Source organism: Nannospalax galili, unplaced genomic scaffold (assembly GCF_000622305.1).
Source record: "Nannospalax galili isolate Female #2095 unplaced genomic scaffold, S.galili_v1.0 scaffold596, whole genome shotgun sequence".
NCBI lineage: Eukaryota > Metazoa > Chordata > Mammalia > Rodentia > Spalacidae > Nannospalax > Nannospalax galili.
Window position 1 is genome coordinate 4,709,926 of NW_008340140.1, and position 10,255 is coordinate 4,720,180.

Sequence of the window (10,255 nt, forward strand, 5' to 3'; positions counted from 1 at the left end):
AGGTGTTGGCGGGGACCCTGGGCAGCTTTCTCCGAGGGGCACCGGCTGGGAAAGTGGGGGACTTGGGAGGCTGGGGTGTGGAAGGCGGTGGCTGTCTGGGCCGAGCTTGCACACAGCTCTCAAAGTGCCTGGACCGCCGCCTCTCTCTCTCTCTCTCTCTCTCTCTCTCTCTCTCTCTCTCTCTCTTTCTCCCCTCTCTCTCTCTTCTCTCGACTTTTTCTCTGCCCTGAACAATCAGGGACTTGTGCTTGGCCGCTGAAGGAGCCACGGAGCTGGCTGGCCGAGGAGGAGGCGACGTCATGGATTCCTGAGCGTGAAGTTTTCAGGAAAGCCCTTAGTTTTGGAGATGGACGGGATCCAGTGGTTTCCATGGCGCTGGGTAAACAGGAGGAAACAGTGAGGGAATCCCGTTATTTTACTGCATTGAAAGCCTATAAACACGGAGCGGGGAAGGAAGTCGCGTTGCCTCTGGAGTAAGCCATCGCTGAGCGCCGGGAGCCCGGGGAGCCGGAGCCGGGAGCATCGGGAGCTGGGAGCATTGCGAACAGGAGCACGGAGAGCCGGAGCGGAGCCTGGGCCGCTGCAGGCTCCGCGCCCCTCGGTGGCAGCCGGATCACAGCATCCTGGTCCCCAGACCGCCGAGCCCGGCGTCTTCAGATGCAGCAACCCGCGGCGTGCAGGCCCGGCCACCGCCAGCCGCTCCGCACCATGGGGTCCGTGGACCGAGGTAACCGCGCCAACTCGCCAGCCCCGGCCCTTTCCTCCCTGTCCCTGCCATCCCGCTCCGCATCGCTACAGCGCTGTTCCCCGCTCCCTCGCAGCCCCGGCTTCTCTATCCCTGCGCAGGTAGAGGCGGCCCAGGAGGGGCGCGCGCCCTGACCGGAGATGGAAACTTTGGGAAGTCTACTTGGCGCGGGGCAGGGAAGTGTCCCCGAGGCGAGGCGGGATTCCCTGGGTGAGAGTTTCAGGAGGACTTTCCCTCCGCGGGACACCGGGAGGGAGTCTCGCTGCTAACCGCTGGCTGCTTAACCTCTTCCGCGCTCGCTGGGCTTTGACAGCAGAAGCCATGGCTGGTACCGTTGTCAGATCATTATCATCATCATCATTATTATTCAGCTTTTTTTTCCCTTTTAGGAGCACAGACTTTGCATTTTACCATACATTCATATAGATGACTCCATTTTCCAATAATTATAGCAACAGATGCTCTGAGCCATTTAAACCATTGTCTCCCCCCTTTGGGGGGCTATGTCTGATGGTTCGTCCAGCTCCCCCACCCCAATTTAAGTTTATTCTGCTAGGAGTGACAGACCCTCCACTCTCCCATTCTCTCCATTTCCTCTTCCTTTTTGGACCGCCCCCCCCAGCTTTTCTCTTTAGTTCTTATGGGAGAGAGTTAATTCATTAAAATACGATATGAAATCTAGCCCATCTGGTTGGGATTGTACAGGGCTTTGCGTTGCAGACTCAGAAATCAAGTCTTTAAAGTGGAAGGAAGCCATGGGATGTTTTCTCCGAGGCGAGCCCCTGTGCAGGGCCAGGGGCACAGACAAATGGGAAGGGCTGAAGGGTTAAGAGAAATAAATTAGCGTAGGAGGAGTTAGCCTCGTGTCATAAAATCTGAGTTGAATGTAGGTTTTGTGCTCTGTGTGCTTAGTGGACTGAAGTCCTAGGGGGCATGGTGGGGCATAATGACAGTTTCAGCAAGTAAATTTCAGGGGCTCTTTTTGAAAACCTGATCCAAACCCAATTCCTCAGGTTAGGTATGTTTGACCACCTTTAATTCAGTGGCATGTTTTAACTGAGTGGTACCTTTAAAAGCAAGATCCTGCCAATGCTTGGGACATTTTTTCACTAGTACCATTTCATCCTGTCCTGTGCTAGTGGTCAAGTAGTAGGTATGCAATGACAGAATGACAAAGAAAAAAAGTGCTAATATTATATCATGTATCACAGTGATGCTCCCAGGCAAGCTGCACATACATGAAGGTTACTGAGCGGTTTCTACCGCTCTAAAAACTGAAACTGAGAGATTAGTGCTCTAACAGCGGGGATTCTGGAGACAGACAGATGCCAAATTTAGCTCCATGAGGGACACAGAGAGAACGCAGAAGAGAAACTGGGCTTCTGTTTTGTGCCTTACCGCGGCTGCTAGATTTCTCCACTCTGGGCTTATAATATTGTTTCCCTGTTAAGGTCTCAAAAGGAGGTGTATTTTGCATGCACGTTCCTTGTCCCCTTCCCCAGTCTGTATGAGAACAGTAGACGTATGCACACCAGTGCATACCAGACTGTTCTTGGCAAACCGCACTTGGCATGCCACAGCCACAGGGTGCATAGAAAGCAGCTCCAGGAATCACAGACAGCTGGTGAGAGGCTGATCCAAAGCACTGAGTGCTGTGCATAGGCACCTCCAGGGGGAACAGCTAGAGCATCTTTAAACTCAAATTCCAGCCCCCAGTGTGCATGCTGATGGGCAATCTTTAAGCAGAGGATAGAAATATTTACATGGTAAAAATACCAAACTTGCTGTACTTTGGCGTTGGCCTAAAGCCCTGGGGGTCAGCGTGCGGGGCGGGGGTGCTTCAAGATCTGAAAGAGGTGTACTCAGTGTTATCTGAAAGACGATGGAAAGTATTTCAGGAATAAACAAACTCGGGGTAAGCTTTGCTCCCTCCCAGGCCCTGATTCCCTGACTTCTGCTTGGATTAGAATATCTGTTTGGCCATATCACAACTATGTGATATCAGGGAAGAGACATGACCTCTCTGTACCTCCATTTCCTCATCTGTAAAATGGTGCCTCTAAAAAGGCTTCTGTTGTGAGCATCGATGAGTCCCAACACAATGTGTTGCTTTTCATGGATGCCCTGTCAAGGTTAACTGCAAGTCCTATCACAGTAATGGCACAAAACCATAACCAATGTTGACTAGAAACTGAATGTCACAGCAAGACATATTTGAAAATATATCGTTCTTTAGGCACCCCCCTCCCTTTTTGAGACAGGGTCTTATATAGCCCAGGCTGGCCACAAACTCACTATGTAGCAAGGGATGACCTTGAATCTCTCATCCTCCTGCCTTCACCCCCTGAGTCTGAGATTACAGGTGTGCACCACCACTCCTAGTTTATGTAATGCTGGGGGTGGAGCCCAGGGCTTCAAGCATGCTAGGCAAGCACTCTACTGGCTGAGCCGCATCCCCAACTCCAAGACCTCTTAAGGTGCTTTTTAACTTTCTGGAGCTTTGGAATGACACACATACAGATGATGACTTCAGAACCTTCAATTTCCTCATTCACAAAAAATGAATAACGATAGTGTCAGCGTCATACGAAACCATGCATATAAAACGCTTAGCTCTGTGTTTAACGTGTGGTAAATGCACACCCAATGTTAGTGTCTGGTGGTTGAGTACAGCAGAACGAGCTTTGCCCAAAGTCACATAGACAATTAGGAGCATAGTGCCTGGGTTTGGGCAAGCCACTGCTGTCCCCTATGTCCAGAAGAAAAACATCTTGAGTGTTGACTCAGAGTCGCCCACGACTGGGTGCCTTCCTTATAGACTGGATGTGATAAGTACCGTACTCATGTCCCCTTCACGGAGGAGGGGCAGTAGCTGGCTAATGTAACCCAGCAAGAAAATGGCAGAGCCTCAATCTGAACCCAGGCTTTGGGCCACGTGCTTAGCTGCCTCAGATGCTAGCTGACATCACCCTGCCTTCTAAATGCCGTTTGACATGTGCTTTACTAAGAAGCAGACCTTAGTTCTAGACTCTTTCTCCAACTCCAGGTTGTTCCCTGACACAACCTGGAAGGGAGGGAGAGACATAGGAGAGGATGCAGAAGGCATGCTCATTGTTGTCAAAGACAGGGAAACTGAGGCAGGCAGGGAAGGTGCCCAGCCGAGCCATGCCTCATCCTAGGGAAATAAAAGGGCGTTTCCACTTCCATTAGAGAAAGGCAAATCTCAGGAGGCCAGCAAGGAGGCTCAGAGCAAGCTGCCAAGGTTCCTGCCCTGCTAGTCCTCCTGGGCACTGCAGACAGCCAGATCCGCAGGGCCTTCAAAGCCCCCTCTACTGCCTGCCAGTGCTCAGAGCTGCAGCAGGAAACTGGACACTACATTTCCAAAGCTGTTTCCTTAGTGTGGCTGCAAACCCTGGAGGGCAGGGGTCAGGCTTCCTATTTTGTGAGTCTCTAGGGGCCTAGGAACCATTTCTGGGGATCCTGGGGGCGGGTGGTTGATTGACAGCCTGAACACCAGCCACAGGTTCCAATCGTGCCACTTTCTAGCTGTGTGAACTCGTGCAAGCCACTTCACTTTCTCGTGTCTCAGTTTTTCTGTGGGTAAGAAAGTGATAATTAAGGTTAAAGCTGAGTGATATTTAGAACAGCTGCCCTGGGCTGGAGCAATGGCTCAGTGGGTAAAATGCTTGCTGTACAAGCATGAGGACCCAAGTTCAGATTCTTATCATCCACTCACATAGAAATTGGGTGTAGTGGTGCTTGCCTGTAAAGCCAGTGGTGGTGGTAGGAGACAGGTGGATCCCAGGGACTTGCAAGCAGCCAATCTAACTAAAGTGGCAAGCTCCAGGTTCAGTGAGAGACTCTGACTCAAAAGGTAAAGTGGAGAGTGATTGAGGAAGACACCTGACATCAACATTTGGCCTCTGCATGGCCACAGACAGGCAAGCACACCTGCACACACACAGACACAGACACAGACACACAAAGACACACACACACACACACACTCCACATGCCTGTACACATACAGATCTTAGAGCAGCTACCCTGTGCCATTTACTAGTAAAGAGGCTGAGAATGGAGCTGACAGGATAGAGAATGCTCTCCTGAGTTGTGCACTGTGTCATAAGTGAACCAAGAAACAACCAAGATGGTTTTGAATGGGGTTAGGTGCTAGAGACAAAAATAGGAGAAAGTGACCCTTGCCTTTAATCCCAGCCCTTGGGAGGAAGAGGCAGGCAAATCTCTGTAAGATCAAGGCCAGTCTGGTCCACATAGTGACTTCCAAGGGGGCTGGGACTAGGGAGTCCCTGTCAAAAAAAAAAAAAAATAGGAGAAAGGAGTTGTAAATAACTTGGGTTCTGTGTATGTGTGTGTGTGTGGTATGTGTGTATGGTATATGTATGTGCATGTATGCATATGCAAGTGTGTGGTGTGTGGATGGGAGCATGCATGTGCATGTGTTCATAGATTCCTGTGTGTGCATACATATGTAGGCATGTAAGCATGGGGGTGTGCATGTATATGCATGTGTTTGCATGAACACATGTTGTAGGTGGCTAGACCGGGTTCCTGTGGCTACTGTAACACGTTACTGCAGACAAGGCTGCTTAAATCAACAGAAGCCTCTTTACCATGCTGGAAGTCAGAACTTTGAAATTGGTGTCAGCAGGGCCATGCTCTCTGAAGAGTCAGGACAGAACTTTCTTGTTTCTTCTGGCTTCTGTAGCTGGTGGCTGCATTCCTCCCCTCTCTGCCTGTCTTCTGTGGCCTTGTGCACTGGTGCTCACTCTTCTAAGAACCCCTGCCATTGGATGGACTCCTCAGGGCTTGGTGGTCTGGTCTTCACTCGTCACATCTTCAAAGTACTTATTCTCAGTAGGCCCCATGTGCAGGCATCCGGAGTCAAGACTCGAGGGTTGGTTTTCGGTTGGAGAGCAGAACAGCACAATGACAGTGATAGCATTCTCATCCAGACAGGGTGGCCCCTCTTCTCTAAGGAGATGGGTTTCTATTGAGTTCTGGATGGTGCAGGCTCAGGATGGACACTCCCTGCACAGTATCCTCAGAAGAACATTCCCAGCAAGAGGAATAGTGCTCACAGACACCCTGAGGAGGGTATGTGCTAGGGACAATCAGTGGTCAGTCAGAAGACCAGCAGGGTCAGGACAGATAGGCCAGAGCAGGGCAAGATAGAGGCTGAGATAGTCAGTGCAGGCAGGGCAGGTCATGTGGGATCTCATAGAAATTTGAAGTTCACTGTCAGGGGCACAGGGGGCAGTTCCCAACAGCAGGGTGTGCATCTCCTTAATCTCCAAAGGCGCTCGCACAGGCAGAAGTGCAAGGCCTGGAACCAGGTTGGAGTGGACACTGAGCAAGCAGGTGAGGGCTGGGGCAGGGGACAAGAACCAGGATGGGGTGGAAGGAGTGGTCAGGAGTGATGTCTCCCACCCTGTGAGCTGGCTGTAATGATGATCTCAAACTGTGTTCCCCTGGACCCTGGCGGGGACCATTTCCTGTCTTTGGCACTTGGAAAGCAGACAGTCATTCTAGGAACACGTGTGACCCTGCAGATGTGTCTTCCTCTTCTGCTGCTACTTTTCCTGGAGTCACTCAGTGTTTCATTCTGACCCAGAAATGTCCCCTGGAAGATCCACCCTGGGCTTGTCATCCAGGAAGAGGGACTGGGTGACAAGTGTCAGGTTGGTGAAGGAAAAACCCATCTCCTGGTGGCACAATGACTTTCTAAGGAGCATCACAACCTGTTGCGGACCTCAGTTTTCTTAGCTGGAAAGTGGGGAGACAGCAACCATTACACCTGAGGCAGGCTGCTTGGGATCTAACAGAGACCCTGTCTAAAGCTCTCAGACTAGACCAGGCCATGGGGTGACTTGTGCTAGCTGCCATTTTTTATTATTAATTATTATTTGTTTATTTATGTGTGTGTGTGTGTATTTTGTTGTTTGCTGACCTTAGATTTTAACCTTCTTGTCTTGGTCTTCTGACTACTAGGATTACAGGTTTGTACCATTATGCCCAGCTTCTCTAACTGTTTTATTTATTGGGGCTGGAGAGATGGCTCAGCAGTTGAGAGCACTGGCTGCTCCTGCAGAGGATCCAGGGTCAGTTCCCAGCACCCATATGGTGGCTAATAACTATAACTCCAGTTCCAGGGAATTCAGTGCCCTCTTCTGGCCTCTGCAGGCATTGCATACACATGGTGCACTTACATACATGCAGGCAAAGCACTCATATACACAAAATAAAAATAAATTAAAAAATTTAAAGTAAGTTAATTTTATTTATTTATTTTTGAGATAAGAGCTTACCACATAGCTCTTGCTGGCTTGGTTCTTGTGAGTTCAGGCCAGCCTTGACTTGTGGGGTTACAGGCATGTGCCACCTTGTCCAGTTTTATTTTAGTGTTTAGTTCAAGTTATTACTTTCTTTCAGCTGAATAAGCTTCCAGAGTCCTTGCTGAAGTATTAAGGCTATTTTTGTATCAAACCCCGGGGGTCTTTCTATCTGCTCTGGTGGTCTGTGTCAACCCCTCAACCTGAGAGTGAAGTATTTATGTGAAGGTGGGTCAGGGTGAAGAGAAGCTGAGACGCAGGAGGTGGGGCTGTTCCCCTTTGCAGTTCAAATAGAGACTGTTGAGAAGCCAAAAGAGACACAATCATGTGAGGTCTCCAGTGTGGCAAGTGCCAACAGCAGAGGGTGCCTTGAAGGGGGGGGAGAGACGAGAGAGAGAGAGAGAGAGAGAGAGAGAGAGAGAGAGAAACAGAGAGAGAAACAGAGAGAGAAACAGAGACAGAGACAAAGACAGAGGGAGCAGAGGGAGGAAGGGAGGCTGGGGATGCAATTCAGTTGATAGAGTGCAGCACACGAGGCCCTCGATTCATCCCCAGCACTGCATAAGACTGGGCATATACCTGTAATTCAGCATTCTGGAGGCAGAGACAGGAGGCACAGGAGTTCAAGGCTATCCTTGACTACATAACAAGTTCAAGGCCAGCCTGGGCTACACGAGACCCAGTCTCCAAAAAAGAAGTTACAATAAAAATGAGGGGATCTTGTGTGCCCTTTTCTGGAGGAGGGGTAGTGGCACTCTAAGCTGAGTCTCTGACTCTGCTCCTTTTCCTGTCACAGCTCAGTTTCAAAGATCATCAGGCATGCTGGCAAACACCTGTCTTCCCAGGACCCAGAAGGCTGAGGCAGGAGGATGGCAAGTTTCAGACCAGTCTGGGATGTATGACCTTGTCTCACAAAACCAAAGACTGGAGATATATATAGCTCAGTGTTAGAGTGCTTGCCCTACATGCATGAAGCCGTGGTTTAACCCCCAGCATTGAAAAAAAAAAAAAAGGCGTAAGTCAAACTTGATAAGTCTTGTGTCCCTAGTGCTAAGTTGATCAGCCCTGAAAATGGTTTTGCTTGAGTGCAAGGGAGTCTGGGGAACCAAACAGGGGCAACAAAAATCCCAGCCACTAACATGAGTCACATTTAATGCAGTCTTTTAAAAATTAAAAATGAGTGCCCAAAGCCATAATAACCTATAAAAATCATAACAATTTAAAATAAAGGCAGGGTCAGTATTGTTTATATCCTCTTTTCCCTCAGTGTCTAGCTTGACTATGATTGAAGCTGGCATTCGTGTGTGTGTGTGTGTGTGTGTGTGTGTGTGTGTGTGTGTATGTTTAAAAACAGAGCAGAAAAATATAGTTCGGGGGTTAGTGGTGGGGACACTTGCCACCAAGCTTGACAACCTGAGTTTGATCCCTGGAACCCACATGGTAGAAAGAGAGAAATGACTCTTGCAAGTTGTCCTCTGACCTCCACACATGTGCCATGGCACAGGCACACACCTACACAAGTAAATAAACATAAAAGGATATAGTCTGAGTACTAGGGGTTTATCACCTCTTGAATTTTGTCCCCCCCCCCCTTTTTTTTTTAGAAAAGTCTGACTACGTGTCCCTGGATGAAACTCATTATGTAGCACAGGTGAGCATCAAGTTTCTGGTAATCCTCCTGCCACAGCTTCTCCTGTGCTGGGGTTATAGGCCTGCATCACCATGCCTAATCCTCTTGCCTTACTCTAGTGCCAGACTCTGGTACCAAAATGCCTCAGAGAGTAAGTCACACTTGTAGCTCTAGATGCATCTAGAGAAGCCATGAACCCAGGACATGCTTAAGCTGGGGAGTGATTACTTCTGGGCTTCAGGAAAGACTCTTCTACTTTTCAAACTGAACTTAAAACACTCATTGTTATTGATCTTTGGGAAGGTCAGCTGGGAAGGTGTGTGTATGAGGTCTAGTTGTGGAAGATCCTATGTCTGGATGATTTCTTATCTGTGCATTATCTCTTATTCATATGTTTTTTTTTTTTCTTTGTGGAAACATGTTTTTTTTTTCTTTGTGGAACATGACAGGGCATTTCCCTTTATACAGAATAGCCTTTTTCATCTTCTTTTAAAAACATTATGTGTAGGCAGAATGTCCCCGAAGCCACTGGGTAAATGAAATATTTATATAAATATGGTTGTGGGTCATATACCCATGCTAGGAGCTTGGCTGCAAATGTGCAGCACACCATCAGTTGTCACAGCCTCCAGCCCTCTGGTCCAGTCCCGTTATGTTGACAAGCAGGTACTGGTTCTTAGGACAGAGTTTTGTCCCCCACCTGTTCCCCAGGGGGAAGTGTGGGACCCACCTTCCCTTCATTCCTCAGCTCCTTTTTTTTTTGAATGAATATTATATTTACATGCCCTGGACATTCCTGGGGATCTGAGCACACAGGCAGGTTTGCCAGGTAAAAAAACAAGAAGCCCAGCTAAACCTGAATTTCATTAGCTAGGGAGATAGCCCAGTCTGGAGAGTGCTTGCCTTGTAAGCATGAAGACTTGAGTTCAATCCCAAGAACCCATGTTAGAAAAAGAAAAGGAAAAAAAAAATATAGTCAGAACCTGAGGAACAGCACTTCATATCCTCTGGCCTCCAAAAGCCAAGTAATGCACAGAGATGAACATGCTTACACAAACATGCATATACCTTGCATTTCATATAAAAATAAGTAATTATTTTTATTTATTATTTTTTAATTTTGTGTGTATGAGTGTATTGCCTGCATATATAGAAGTGCACCCATGTTATGCAATGCCCAAGGAGGTCAGAAGAGGGTGTCGGGTTCCCTGGAACTGGAATTACAGACAATTGTTAGCTTCCATGTGGATGCTGGGAATCAAACCCAGGTCCCCTGCAAGAGCAATCGTGCTCTTAACTACTGAGCCATCTCTCCAGCCCCTGGATGTGTGTTTTCTTTTTTTAAAAAATATTTTATTTATTACTTTTTGTATATAAGTGTATTGCCTGCACATGTGTAAGTGCACGTATGTCATGGAATGTCCACGGAGGTGAGAAGAGAATGTCAGATGCCCCTGGAACTGGAGTTACAGATGGTTGTTAGCCTCCATGTGGGTGCTGGGAATCAAACCCATGTCCTCTGCAAGA

General features: G+C 48.4%; 1 protein-coding gene across 1 annotated transcript in view; it reads left to right on the forward strand.

The window, feature by feature from the left end:
- The first annotated feature begins 410 nt into the window (after nucleotides 1–410).
- The window catches only part of Nfatc2 (nuclear factor of activated T cells 2), a 141,091-nt gene continuing 131,246 nt past the window's right edge, over nucleotides 411–10,255 (forward strand). The window contains exon 1 of the mRNA XM_029564546.1: nucleotides 411–727. The gene's annotated coding sequence lies outside the window, so the exon portion shown is untranslated. The remainder of the gene's footprint in view (nucleotides 728–10,255) is intronic.